Source organism: Lagopus leucura, unplaced genomic scaffold (assembly GCF_019238085.1).
Source record: "Lagopus leucura isolate 7727_CA_CO unplaced genomic scaffold, USGS_WTPT01 Super-Scaffold_100001, whole genome shotgun sequence".
Classification (NCBI taxonomy): Eukaryota; Metazoa; Chordata; class Aves; order Galliformes; family Phasianidae; genus Lagopus; species Lagopus leucura.
In genome coordinates, this window is record NW_024962262.1 from 15,605,635 (window position 1) to 15,616,430 (window position 10,796).

Sequence of the window (10,796 nt, forward strand, 5' to 3'; positions counted from 1 at the left end):
CAATTACTGCTGTAAAGTTAGTAAGAAACAGTATATTTTTTATTGTTTAGTAATTTTTTATAATACATAGTAGTTGGTACTGTTATATAACTTCCTAGAAATTGTCAATCTTTCCATAAAACTTTATTAATTTCCTGGATACATATGTTAGATCTCCTATGTGATTTGGTAACCTGCATGAAAACAGATGTGTACCTCTTCTCTGTTCTTTATTCTGCAGAAATGTTCTTGCACAATATAGACATTTTTCTTTTAGTTTTCTATTTGTGTCCTGAAATGGCAGAGACAATAATGATAGCACAACTATAGCATTAAAATACGTATGAACAGACCTGCTTTTGTTTGCTATGATGTAAATGCCGAGATGCTTCATTTGCTGCAGTGAGCAGACCATCGAGTTAGGCCTTCAGCTTGCGCCGAATTCAGAACATGTTAGACTGTGCCAAAGGACATCATTATCAGTGTCAATGAGGCTTTCTTTGGTTACCAATGTTTTATCATGAGGAAACAGTATAATTTCCAGAGGCCAAGGAATGTGTCGCTAGAAAAAGAATGAAACTAATTTGAGCTATCCCTTTTCTCTTATCTTTATAGATGACAGGGAGAGTAGTGACTCATAGTCTGTCATAAATCTGAGGAATGTCAAGAGAATTCAGAGGAATTCTTCAAATGGAGATCAAAAGCAGAAACTTTTTGCAGACTTACGAAGTGCCCAGAAACATGATGAAAATGGCTTATGACTTTATGAAGAACAGAGCCACATTTAAACAAGGACTTGAAGAAACAGAGCATTGTTGATATAAGTAATGCTAATTCTCAGGTAGTTTTGGAAAAAAAAAAAAAAAAAAAAGGGTAAAACTCAAGTTTCCTCTCTCATTTCTTCAGAGGAAAAAAGATTTGAATCAAGGAGAGATCTTCATTGCTGTGTACTGAAGACAAATTTCAATACTGTCACATATTCTTAGCAAATTACTGGGATAACTCTCTAGCAAGGAGAGGAAGACATTCACCTGAGAAGGAAAGTAGAGCCCTATGCTAGTATTAGATTACTTGGCTCTACAAGGACAACAAGATTGTTAGGCATACTTCAATTTCTCGGCCAATCTCATGGGTGATGCAAAATATTGATTCATGTTTTTTCAGGTGTAGAAGGGATCTGAATCTCAATCACCAACACTCTTGACCTATACTCATATAATTTGCGCTTGAACTAAAACAGAGAAGATTTTTTTTTCTGATCATTTTCTAGGTGTAGGCCATCATTTACCTTAATTTCTCAAAAGCTGTGGGAACGAGGTATTAGATGTTGTGAAATGAACATTGGATAAAACAAAACTAAACACGCTGTAAATCTGTTTCCTCTGGAATACTTCTGATTCTTAAATTTGCCTTCCAAATAGACAAATAGAGAAGCTGGTGATTTCTATGGCTTTAGCTTTGATGAGATTATCAATTCTTCCATGCAGATTCTCTTTGAGAAATGGAGTTTATCCTGTTACTTTGTCTTAAAATTGATGTCTAGTCTTAAAGTAGAGAGCAGAGCAAAATGTAGAGCAGGTGAAGGATTAGAATTTACGTAGGCTTAAAACTGATTGTTAAGAGGGAATTTATTGAACCTTATAAAATCCTCAATTGCATGCATAATGTCCCTATACTTTACTGTTTCCTTTAATATAAACCAAGGAATTATAAGTATGGAACAGATGGTAAGAAACACGTTTTCCATACGGAGAATTGTAAGTGCATCTTTCTGCAGAAAGGTTGTTGAAACAGTTCCTAGGACTAAAAATTCTAACCTGTATTTAATCTGTGTGAAAAAATATAGGTGTGAAGTTTTGATAACTGATCGTAGTATTAGTTTATGAAATGCAAAGCCTAAGACAATCTACTAGTCCACCAGTAGATGGAGAAGAAATAAGGAATTGCTCTAGAATTATTGCAGAATTTGACTATGGTGAATGTTGATGCCCTGTGATAGCAAGAGAAAGGGAAAACATGCATAACAGAACCCAGTGAGTAATCTTTTGACGGTCTTTTTGGTTTCTCTTTGTATTTTTTTCACCTACATAATTTCTCTTTTAGTGGTCCTGAAATCCTTTCTATCACTAGCATCCATGCATTTGCAGATCCTATTAGTATTCTCATGATGGCATATTCTACACATATGGAGCTGTCTCTGAGCTGCCTGCCTATACCTCTCCCTCAAAAACCATCTTCAGGACTAGTTTTGAAGAGATTTACTGAAGAATTCTGCTGATCAATGAACTCTACAACATGTTCATAGGGCATAAAGAGAGGAAGAACATTTTGGGAAGAACCTAAAGATCTACAAGATAGAAATTAATTAACTCTCAAAAACTGTGAAGATAGGTAAATGATTCTTAAGGTTTATTTGTTCCTCTTAGGAGTTAAATTCTTCTCTGGAGGTGTCATTTTCTCTCGCAACGTGTGGAGCCAAATGGCACAAAAATCTGTCAAGAAGCCAAATCCTTAACTTATTTACACTAAAGTCATTTCAGAGTTGTGTTATGGTAACCAAAACTGAAGAGTTAATAATCAGTACAACACTTCCAGATTAAATTACAATCTAATGCTGTTTCTTCTGTTATGTCTGGGTGAGTCAGGAAGGTTTTGATAGTGACTTTGGTGTCATTGGCATGGATTTCAAATGGTTTAATTAAGATTAATTGGAGCCTATATTTCTGAAATGGGTGTTGCACATGTATTTTGAATAAAGAAGTATAAAGAGGTATATCTCAAAGTCATATCCTTGTTGAGGATTCAATGACCATGTAATTAGACTTAGATATCACATTTTCCTTTACTTAAATCATTCTTTACTGAGTAATTTCTTCTTTACTGTTAGTGGCATTGGACTATTTCCCAGAAGCTTGCTTTACAGATGCTGTGCCCAGTGGTAGACTCTCTACAAGCACAGAACAGTTCTGGTATAGTGCAAAAAGCATGGCATCAGAGGAAAAAAATTAGTGTAATCTATATATTGGTAGATGTTAGAGATACGTAGATACTAATATCCCTTTTAATCCTTTGAAATGATTTAATGTAATACTGTTCCAGTCCAGACAAATAAAACAATGTTCAGATAATGCCAGAGGATGTATTGACAGTGCATAGTCGTTTGGATAGTGCTGTACTAACAGGTTTACATCTCTTTTATGGCCAGCTGCCTATTTGGAGCAAGGGCAAAGCACACAGGATCTATGTACTCATAAGAGGCACACACAGTGTGGCAAAAGAACTCAGAATGGACAAAAAGAGGTGCTCTCCATCTCTATTAAAAGATGGAAGAAAAGGATCATCTTCACAAGGAAAAAAGACTGAATAGTGTCATCATTCTTAAGATGATGATCTAAGAATGATCAATGGCAAAAGCAAAATTCCTTATTCTTATATACTTCATACTACAAAAATCCTCTGCCATTCTCCCTTAATGAAAACGCTATTTACTTCCATGATATATTCCTCTTTTTAATTCCACTCATATTAGGCAGATTATCCATCTCTGCCTTACAGCCAGTGCCATAATTGCAAATCCTACAGGTTCTTGAACTGGCTATAAAGTAAAACTCTTTTTAAGAGTTTCAGGATGGTGACTGGTTGCATAAAGCAGATTATTCCTGTCTAGGGTTTCCAGGAAATTGTTGTATTCTACTTATTACCTGTCTTTGAAATGAAAACATCAAGATAGTTTATCTCTGAAATTCTATACTCCACAGTATATGAGACCAAAAACTTAATAGCATCATGAATTTCATATAAAATAACAATACATTCATCCAAGATAGCTTTCTCTCTATTCCACATCATGTAATCACAGTCAATAAACTTATACACCATTGCACCATATAAATGTATTAAAATCTCTGATTGACTGAACTAATCTTTTTTTCAGAATAGGCTGTAAATAAGTAAGCATGGTGCTGGATACAAACTTTGGCTATATGACTCTTGTGAAGAGGTGAATCCAGACGCGTTCTGATATTCAAGAATAGTTTAAGTGAAATGTTAATGGAGAGAATGTACTCTTGAATTGCCTTGCAAAACACGAGTAATCCAAGCAGTCCTTAATGGTCTTCCTATCTATTGACTATCTTTTGCTGTCACTTAGGTCTCAGCAATTACTTGGTCTGCAGCACAGTTGCAGAGAGGTGTGCATTTAAATTATGCATAGGTATAGAAGTATGGACTCAATTCTACTCAATTTAGGTACCTTGCTGAAATGCTGGAATTAGGAATCTGGTCATGGTAACTCCATACTCAATGGAAATAGACAGAAACCTCCAGACAGTGATTCAGCTCTTATGTGGTCAGAATTACCCTCTGGAGGTCATTGTCACTCTAAGTTTACTGTAGAGAGAATCTTGGGCAAAGCTGCATTTTGCATGTAAACCTCAGTTAGGTTGATTTAATCTGGTCACATAGCTGTTCTCATATAGTCAAAATCATTGAGTTTGCACTGATTTAAAATGCACAAGAGAGAAAACTAGCACCATGTATTTTAGGAACTAGACTTAACCATGAAAAGGTATTTCCTTTTAGCTCATAGAATCATAGAATATTTGTGTTGGAAGTCGCCTGATCTAACTGCCCTGCAATGAACAGGGACGCCTACAGTTAGATCAGGGTGCTCGGAGCCCTGTCCAGACTGACTTTGACTGTCACCAGGGACAAAACATTCACTGACTCCCTGGGCAGCTTGTTCCAGTGCTTCATTACCCTTATTATAAAGAACTTTCTCCTTATATCCAGTCTAAATCTCCCTTTTTTTTTAGTTTGAAAACATTTCCCCTTTTCTTATTTCAACTGATGCTGCTAAGAGCATCAGATAAGAGTCTGTTCCCTTCTTTTATACAGTCTCCCTTCAACTATCCAAAGGCTGCTCTCAAGTCTCCCTGAAGCCTTCTCTTTTCCAGTCTGAACAGCCCCAGCTCTCTCAGCCTGTGCTCGTAGGAGAGGTGTTCCATTCCTGGGATCATTTTTGTGGCCCTCCTCTTGATGCTCTCCAGCAGGTCCATGTCTCTCCTGTAATGGGGACTCCATATCTGGATGCAGTACTGCAGGTGAGGTCTCACTGACACAGAGTAGAGGGGAAGGTTCACCTCCCTTAACCTGGTAGCCTTGCTTCATTTGATGCAGCCCAGGGTGTGGTTGGCTTTCTGGGCTAGGACAGTTTGGACAGAGGATGAAAAAGGCACATTTGAACATGGTAATTTAGGTGTTCCAATAATTGGGTATTTGGTTTAATATGGGTATTCCATTAATTAACTGACAACTTCTTTTCCATGCTTATCTTCATGTCCTTCCAAATTTCATTTCTGCCAAAATGTTGTGCCCCTGACCCATGTGCTTTGAAGTCACATCTCATTTCACTGACCTTTAACTTAGCTAATGCTGCAATGGCATTTGAAGACATAAACAAGCACAATGTCTCTCCAGTGAACCAGCAAGAACTGCGCTCCCTGTGAAGTAACACTAAACAGCAAACTCCTGAGCCTCTGTACAAGACAGCAAAGTTCCTATGGACTCCCCTGAGCCCAGGATTTTATACAGTGACCCTGTAACAAACACAATCACTGTTGTCGTTTTGTCTGTCTCCCATATTCATTTGTCTGTAATGTTGTTTGCAATTTCCATGCTTTAGAGTTTAAGCATTTCATGTAGGGACCCTGCCTGAATATGTCTGTAAATCACCTATCACACGACTGATGTAGTAATGCAATAATAATAATTAATTAATAATGGGCCTGTTCCTTAGAAGTGTCGAGAACTGGCAACTGACATTGATGTCAAACCCTCTCAGAGGAATCAAGTCATTAATAATAAATAATAGCAAGAAAATAATAATATCACATTCTGTTTTTTCTTTGTGCTGTGATGATCAAATCCTGCTTTCCATTTGCTAACTACGTGCATATCAAGTATGGATCAAGTTACAGAGAGCAGATACCTGTGAGTCATACTACTTAAATGTTCCTTACCAGCTTTGTGCTGTCTTCATACAATTGGCACCTCAGTGAAATTTGTAGAACCTGCCAAATATATTGAAAGGAATGCATTAGAGGGATTAGAACTCCAAGCGTCCTGCAAGATAAGAATTAAGAAAAACAGCTAATTACATATCAGGTTGTTTTAAACTTATTTCATTTAAATCCCCAAATATGCATACCACCATCTTCTCTCCCCTCTTAGAGTTTGGCTGCTTTTGTATGACACTGAACTTGTAAAGCCTGTATCTGGACACCCTTGCAACCTGATCTAAGACAGAAGTGACACAAGAAGGGCATTTGTTACATCACTGGTCACAATGCACTTTCTCTGCTTCTGCACAGACTTCATTTGAGGCTGCCAATCAGTCATCCTTCAAGCATAAAAATCACTTTTGTAACGAAGGAGTTATTATCCACATAATTCTCTGCTTTTCTTAACTGTTGATTTTCTTAGTCCTTTGTGTTAAGTTATTACATCAAAGTTGATTGAAGGCAGTTAAATGGTAATCACTTGATTTTTAATGTTGCAGGAATCTCAAAGGACTGTGTTACTTGTAATTACAGCATTTTTCTTTACATTGCTTTGAATCTTAGGAGACAATCCTTTCACCATTTTTCCTGGTTAATCTGCCTTTAGAATGGCTTTATTTCTTCAGCTCATCAATTTTTGTAATGCTAGTCAATAAAAAACAAAACAGGGTAACTGCACAATAGTTCCTCTGCTATATAGAAATATATTTATATTTCTTGCCAAGACTGACTGAAACCTTAGAGAATTTCTGCATCTTTGTTTACAAACACGTGTGAATGAAGTCTCTGTTGGCTGAATTTTTAGAAGAACTGGCACTCTTATACTATCAAATTAATGAGCACAATTATGACAATAAAAAGAAAAAAAAAGAGAACAAGATAAAGCTAAATATGTTAGGAAGCATCTCTGACTACAACACTCCCATGTAGGTCCATCTAGAGAAGATTTATCAGTATGGGGCAGTTTGGGGTGTTAGTGAATGATGAATCTTTTAATCCACAAGCTGGATCACTCTCAAAGGTCAGTTGTTGACATACACTACAGGCCGTGTATATTTTTAGGGCAGGGAGAGAACTGAGATTTTGATGTATAAAAATGGAATGAAATATAAGTATCATTCTTATTTTCCAGATAACCCTTCATAATAATTTGACTATTATGAACTTTTGTGCCATCATTCCCCTTAGTTGTATATTTGTTCCTCTGAATGAGATTGTATGGATGTCCTACAAGTGGAGATAGAAGAGAGCTTCGTTCCTCTTTCACAGGCGAACGTATCTGAGTGTATGTTATGTATGGCAGATATGACAATTCTTGTGTCAAACTGTGCAGTGCAGTAGAGCGAAGAAGTGTATCCAAAGAAAGAATCTCCAGTGTGCTACAGCTAGTTTCACTGCTGCAAGAAGAGGAGGTTTATCGTTAGTGTTAAGGTGGGCATCAAGTGTTTGGAAGGCACATCAAAGGTGAGCCGTGAATCTAGAGTTGTCTCCTGGATTATATTGCATGTAAGGTAAAAGTGCAGGCCAGTTGAAATATTATCACAAAATTAGTCACTAGTTTCAGAAACTTTGCTACATAATTTGTTCCCTTGGCTAAAGTTACCTGCTACTCCCGGCTCTGAAACTGAATATGAAATGTTTGCCCATGAAATACTGCCGAATTGTACTTTTGTGTTTCTGAACTTCTTGTGTTTCTGAACTCCCCAAATGCAATTCTCCTCGAAATAAAGGAGATCTGACTACTGTGAGAATCCTTCTTTGCTTTTTGGCTCAAAGCTTGCTTCCTGAGGTATTTCTTGTGATAAGACTCTGATTGATTTGTTGAGGAGGCAAGTGATGGGTGCTACCATGTGACAATCGACGTCACTTTGGGAACATTTGAAACCCCCTTCCTCCAGAGCTGCTTGCCTCTGGAAGAGAGTGCTCAGGAGTGTTTACTAGTGGAAGATCTGCCTGTTACTAAATAGCTCCAGCTTGGTAAAGGAAAACTGGGGAATGATACCATCATGTCCTGTGAAAAACAGGATGCAGATTGGCATCCCTGCTCTTATCTGCTGGCAAGGCCTGGAAGGTGGGAACAAAGGAGTTTCTGCTGAGATCCCAGAGCCAGAAGCTGCCACTCCACTGAGGAGAGCTGACTCAGCCACTTAGAAAGCATTGAAAAGGGGCCGTCATCACCATGGTTGCCATTGCCATTGCCAGCGTCGTTGTCAACAGAACTGTGCCTGACTATCCACTACTACTGAAGATCAATGGCTGAACTACGAGCCACGCTAGATCCATGGTGGTGACTGTCTCTTGCTTCCTGCAAAGACTCCTTGCTTCTTCTTTCCCATCCTTTCTATTGCCCTCCTTCCCTTCCCCATTACCCTAATTCATAATAGTGAATAGTCCTCCCCTTCCCCATCTCCCTAATTAAGATTTGCAATAAACTGGTCAGACCAGCATTTGAACCGTTGTTCCTTAATCTCATGCAGGGTATACAGATATTAAAAGAACCTCCACTCCCTCCTATAAATCAGAGCGAGACAACTACAAGATGCTATGTTCTCTTGTGCTTCAACCATTTATAAAAATAATGCTATTTAATTTTCTTATATTGCACTTCAGTGAGACTTCTGGTGAGACTAAATACAGCTTGCAAGAATAAGAGTTCTTAGGATCAAAGGATTTAAAATATTCTGCTCTTGTTAAGCTGCTGATGGCAGTCAATGAGTAGCACAAAAAAAAAAAAAAAAAAAAAGACAAAGAACTGCTTATGTGCAACTCTCATTTGAAAGCAGGTGCTCTTGTATTATCCAGTAGAAGACTCAGTTCACAAGTTGTTCCTAGACTACAGAAAAAAAGGTTTAATACAAAAGGATCATCTCATTGACCCAGCTTGATCTGTGTTTCAAAGGCAAAAGCTGGAAGTGTACTACAATGAGCTTCACATATTGATCAGTAAAAGGAAATAATGTCACAGCTCAGCCCATGCCATTGTCCCCTTTCTACTTTTTATCTCCTCCTATTTCTTTTCAAGGAAAAAAAAGTTGCAACTACTTTGTCTTAAGGAGCTTAGACTTCTTTCTCTAAATCTGGAAATGATCTTGAGAAATCATGGGTATACTGAAGGGATTTATGTTCGCTTTATGCATTTTGACTGCACACAATAAATAAATATTTTTAAATGTAGAAGGGGCAAGAAAGGGATGAAACGGAAATATTTTTTTCTTTACTTTTCTGTCCCTGTTTCACACAACAGACACATGCTAGTTTTTCAAACTGAAATGAATATGAGCATCACTGTGTATAAACTCTCAGCTCTTCATTTTCCATTTTTGTGGGGATAATGAAATCAATTTAAAAAGACTAACAACAGACTGTTTTCCCACGAGTCAAAACTAATTTTCTGATATGAATGAAGGAGTTTTATACAGCGAATAGTATGAAGTATTGGAAAAATTTTAATGACCTAGCTTTGGATTGGTTGTATTGCTCACAAGTGGCAATGTATGAATAATATAGGTCAGCCTCAGCAAAACCAGATGTTTTAGGTACCAAATGTCCAATTTGCAGAAATTAGAAAGAGGAATTATAGCTAATAATGAGTTTATAAAAATGCTCTGGTGGAGCTTGCCTCATTACTAAAGTGGCTCAATGTCAAACATTGTCTCAGCTAACCCATTCATACTCATCCATCTATTGGCATTTGCATCCCAGTCATTAGGCCTTCTTGACAATGCAGGGGAACAATCAGTAAAGCAGGGTTTGTGACATAGTCAGACCACTGACAAACCAGTAAGTGCCTAAGAAAGACGCTAAAAACCTCACATGATCAGTAAAATTACATTGGCTACAGCCAGTAAAAAGAATATTTTAAGTCTAGGTTGCACTTAACGAGCTGAACTGAACCACTCAGAGCTTTTTCCCACTGTGGAGAATGCCCAGGTCTTTATCCTTTCTGTGATTTCAACAGCAATGTTTGAAAGACTGAGAATGATTCAAGCTTTTACAACTGAGTGCAGGAGACATAAGAGTTGTCATAATACTTTCGTATTTCCAAAGCCTAGTATGATGTCACCATCCTAATCAATTCTTGGAACTGGTTTTCTCAGACAAGGGCAGAGGTTTTATTAAAATTCCCTAAGTCTGAAAGAGTGCTTGTGGTAGATCTGATGATTCCTTACAAAGTTGGAAAGGGAGATAGGTGGAAAACTCTTCACCATGGTCAGGACTAAGTTGCACTGGGTATTTTCAGAAGTAGAACTTTAGATCTAAAGAAATTTTGCATGTGAAAATGTGGGTGGATCAAAAGTTGAAAGACTACATGTATCTTCATGTGTTGCTCAGGCACACAATTTAGTGGAGGGTTGTTAGGGTAGTTTGGTTAGGTTGTGATTGGACTCAATGATCTTTAAGGTCTTTTCCAACCTGAGCAATTCTATGATTCTATGATTCTACCTAGGTAATGAGCACAAGAAGCCTATATGACACATATTTAGGTGAGATACATGCCAGTGGCCATGAGATATTTTTACCTTTTTTTGAATCAGTTTGAGGAGCTATTATCTGGTCAAAAGTAACCCCAAAACTCTATAGAAAGTTTCCATATATGAAAATATTGCTCTTTCTGTCTGTGATTTCATGTAGGGCAAATTTTCCCACCTATGCAAAAATGCACTATTCTGTACATAGAAAAGCCATAGGAACAAGATACTTGAATTAAATGTTCCTTCCTTCCTTCCTTCCTTCCTTCCTTCCTTCCTTCCTTCCTTC